Genomic DNA, 4,669 nt, shown 5'->3' with positions numbered 1-4,669 from the left:
AGATCCTTGCAGAGAGTTGAAGAGAGCCCATGATTCACGAAGAAATGCATATTCAGAGTCCAAGGCTATTTGGCTTGAGCAAGACTGTTTTTATTTAAGCCCCTCACTCATACCTCCGGGGGTGGGGGGGAAATCCATTAAAATTCTAATCTATCACTGTTGCCCGGTGTATTGAGAAGAGGCCTTCCAGACTCCGTTTTAGCAAAGGGATTATGCTAGAAAGGACCAAGAGGCTTCTGGTAGAAAAATCCCCTGGCCTGGGAGGAGGGACTGTGTGAGTCATCCTGTCCTCATTGCCCGGCACCGGGCCTGGCAGAGAGAAGGCGTCAGCATATGTCTGTAGATTGATCAGATGAATTAGATAATTAACGAGAGGCGGTGAATGCCTCTTTGCGGGGTTGCATCAGTGTACTCTCTGTTGGCTTCCAGAGGCTGTAGATTCCTCTCACAGGGAAACAGGAGGCTGGGTGGGGAGGATGACAGCCACCGTCCTTTGCTTCCAGCTCCAATGCTGATCGTTCTCTGGACACTGAGGCAAAGGTAGCCCCAGGGTGGGGCTACCAGGACCAGGACCAGAGGCTCATGGGCGGGCTCAGTCTGTCACTGGAAAAGCCAAGGGACAGCGTGCTGAGCAGTAGCAAAGAACAAGTGTCTTCATGTGGACATTGGCTTTATGACACCATCAGTCCGTGGGCTCTTCTATGAATGGGCTTCCCTGGACCGCCCCACAGGGAACCCCCAAGGAGCTCTATTGAGGACTGAGAACATTTTGTGGGTTTGACTGGCTTTGGACCTTGAATTGGTCATATTTGAGGCTGCTCTTTTCATTCGGGATGACTTGATCAGTTTTGAGATGTAATGTCTAGAACAAAACAAGCAAACTTATGGTTACCAAAGGGGAAAGGTGGGGGGGGCATAAATTAGGAATTTGGGAGTAACAGATACGCAATACTATATATAAAATAGATAGGGCTTCCCTGGTGGCGCACTGGTTGAGTGTCCGCCTACCGATGCAGGGGACATGGGTTCGAGCCCCGGTCCGGGAAGATCCCACATGCTGTGGAGCGGCTGGGCCCGTGAGCCATGGCCGCTGAGCCTGCGTGTCCGGAGCCTGTGCTCCGCAACGGGAGAGGCCACAACAGTGAGAGGCCCGCGTATCGCGAAAAAAAAAAAAAAAAGATAAACAACAAGGACCTAGTGTATAGCACAGGGAACTATACTCAATATTTTGTAATAACCTTTATGGGAAAAGAATCTGAAAAAGAATATATATGTGTGTGTGTGTGTGTGTGTGAGTGTATAAAATCAGTTACATATATACATGTAACTGAATCACTTTGTTGTACACCTGAAACTAACACACATTGTAAATAAACTCTATTTCAATGTAAAAAATGTTTAAAAAAAGAGAGACTATGTGCTCCCAAGCAAAACACACACACGCGCGCGCACACACACACACACACACACACACACACACACACACACACAGCAAGCAAGCTGTGTGTGAAGGACCAGGGGAGAGGGAGGGAGGTGGGCTGGGTCCTGGCGTGGGGGACCTCAGGAGAACTTAGAGGAAAGGATAGGGACACAGATCCCTTTCAGTGGGCTCCAGCCTAGGGGGTGGGCAAAGACTGCCCAGGTTATAGTTGCCAGATGCGCTAGGACGCTCTGGAGCTGGCAGTATCTGTGACGCAGACCTCGGGAATCAAATCTGAAGAGGCTCAGGGAAGCCATCTTGGAGGGCACGGGGTTTCCAACGCGGCTGGAAGGAGCGGCAGAGGTAAACTGCAGTATAGTCATCTGCCTGCGGCCGAGTCTGAACTTCTCCTCATGATCGTGCTGGCTGCGTGGGAGAAGAAAGACGGGGAGATGCCTGGATATCTCTGAGAATCAGGCAAGAGAGTACCGATGCCCGGAAGTACAGGGAGGGAACCTGGCATCTCTGGGGTGGGCAGAGGTTCCCTTGGAAACCAAAACTGCCTGAGGGATAGTTAGCCAGAGCGTCCTTTTCTCCCCACTGAAAACTGGCCTCCATCAAAACGACTGCTTCCATCTTCTCTACTGAAATAAGGCCCAGGACACAACATGTATGCTTCCTTCCTCCTTTTGGAAAGAAGGAGGTTAACAAAGAACGCAACAGATATTACAGAGAATCTTGCACTGACATCCATAGTTCCGAGCGAATTTCATACCCTGCCTAGCCCACTCATTTACATACAGTATATGCTCAAAATATGTTTGAAGCAAAAGTGCTTTAAACAACCCATCATTATTTTGGCTATATCTCTATCTAGAAACCAGAAGAGAATGCTAAATTAAAATTTGGGAACTGGAGGGATGTGGCAGAGCTAGTTGATAACCTTATACATTTTCTCTTCTTTCTGGAACTGCGGCTAGATTACATTTCCCAGCCTCCTTGGCAACGCATGTGGTCACGTGATTGAGTTCTAGCCAATGAAATGCGAGCGAAGGGGATCTGCCCAATACTCAGGCCTCCCACACATTCTTCTTGACCTTCTGCATCAACCTTGGAGATGGTAGCTACCAGGTGGAAGCACTCTGGGTTCCTGAATTACCCCTGAGGGGGGCGGTGCTTGCTAATCAGAAATGCCTCTTTTGGATTAATAAGGTGCAGAAATAAACTGATATTCTCTTATACCCTGAGATTTTGTAGTTTATCTGCTCTGTTGCAGCTAGTGTGACTTATCTAGTTTGAAACTTGGTACCTGGAATCTTGGAGTGAGGTGGCGCTGTAACAAAAGCCTAAAATATATGTCCTTGGCTTACTTCTTAATCACAGAGCAAGAAAATGGCTATCAGATGATGGAGAGATGGAGACCCACATGACGCAGTGACAAACGTTAGGTAAAACTGTTAGCACTGATAATTTTAAAAACAGGATCTCTGTCTAATGAACCCGTGGCTCTAGGGACAATATGTTGCTTTGACTTTTTACTTTACAAGCCCCTTAGGTCTTCCTCTTGCTCAGGACAAGGACTTTTTAAACACACACAAACATCAGTCCAGGTTAGACCATGAAGAGAATTATTTCATCCCCTTCAGACTAATTTTTCCCACCCCTTACAGAAGGATAAATACTCTCTCACAGGCTAGTTATGAGGATTCAATGAAATAACAATGAGCAATGTGCCTGGGTGGAGGACAAGACCCATAATAGTTGCTCAATAAACGCTCGTTTCAGAATCACCTGTCCTATAGAAGACATACGTGGTGCCTGCTACGTGGATGAAAATGGATATAACACACTCCCATCAAGGAAAGTCTGCAACCGGAAATAGAAAGTTGAGAGTCCATTTCACTCCCCGCACAACTGCTTCTCCATCTGTCCCTTTGCTCCCACCCAGGCATGGAGGGGAACTCCTGCTTCAGCATCTCCTTGGCCAGATCCGTTCCCCACACACTTCTCACTCTTGTTTTCTGCTGCTTTTCCCCCTTGCTCTTATTTCCCTTTCTCCTTCTTCAAGCTGCCACTTCTACCCAACTACCTTTTCCTTTCCCCTATGTTGTTCCCACCCTCCTGTGACACTTACTCGGTCATCCCGGATTTGTCCCCTTCTTTACTTCCTGTCTGTGCTTCCCTGCCACCCTTCCATTTCCCCTCTGTGCTCTGAATGCTCCGTGGAACCGCTGCTGGCTTTTGTGACATTGCACTCCTTTGCCTTGATGGAAGAGGTCAGTCTGAAATAGGGGCAGGTGACTGTGTTTAGAGACAAGCAGTTTTCTGTTTCACACATCTATGAAGTCCTGGCTGTGCGGTGGATAGAAAAGGAGAAACAGCTTTTTAACGACTAATTCTCATAAAAGCTTTAACAAAAATATGATTCGCAGCGTTTAACTATAAATCCTGCTGTACAAAGCCGCCACTTACAAAGAGGTCCGTGTTCTTTTAGTTCAGCCATGATTGAACTTAGAAAAATTGTTCAATCATCAATAAAAGTAAAATCCCATTTTGATCATTGTCAGAAGCAATTCTTTCTAAATTCTGTTACACGTGGTGGTTAGAAACGGAGGCTACAGCAGCAGTAATAGCCGGCATTGGCTGCAGAGGAAGGTGAATGATACAGAATGCTTGTCCTCAACAGCTCACATCCCTTTTTATAAATCTGCTTCCAATTAAATTTAATTACCAAAGCCTCTTAATGTCACCCTTCAGTCTGCATAGAGAAAATACTAAGTTTCATCCTGTTTATTTTGTAATTCAGGGAGGACAGACAATAAGTAAAGGAAGCCAGCCTCAGTTCCTTATTCTGCTATTAAGTAGCAATTAACTTCCAATTTTCTTTCTCTCTTTCATCTCTCAGTTCATTCCAATTCTGGGTAAAATGTTAGCTGTATCTCTCTCTCTCTCTCTCTCTCTCTCTCTCACACACACACACACACACACACACACACACACACACACGAAATTACTTTCTCCATTTTACTCCACCTCCATTCCATTTTGATTGAAAATCAAAAAAGATATAAAACGGGAAATTCTGTCTCAGGGAAGACGCCACCCACAGGAGAAAGGAAGGTGCTAGGGTGAGATGGACTCTCAACTTTCTATTTCCGGTTCCAGATTTTCCTTGATGGGATTGTGTTATATCCATTTTCACCCATGTAGCAGACGGAAGGAAGGTACTAATCTCTCGCCTGCAGCTTC

Source organism: Aethalodelphis obliquidens, unplaced genomic scaffold (genome assembly GCF_003676395.1).
Source record: "Aethalodelphis obliquidens isolate GAN/ISIS:26980383/991018 unplaced genomic scaffold, ASM367639v1 scaffold65, whole genome shotgun sequence".
In the NCBI taxonomy this organism is placed as follows: domain Eukaryota; kingdom Metazoa; phylum Chordata; class Mammalia; order Artiodactyla; family Delphinidae; genus Aethalodelphis; species Aethalodelphis obliquidens.
This window is presented reverse-complemented; position numbering follows the sequence as displayed.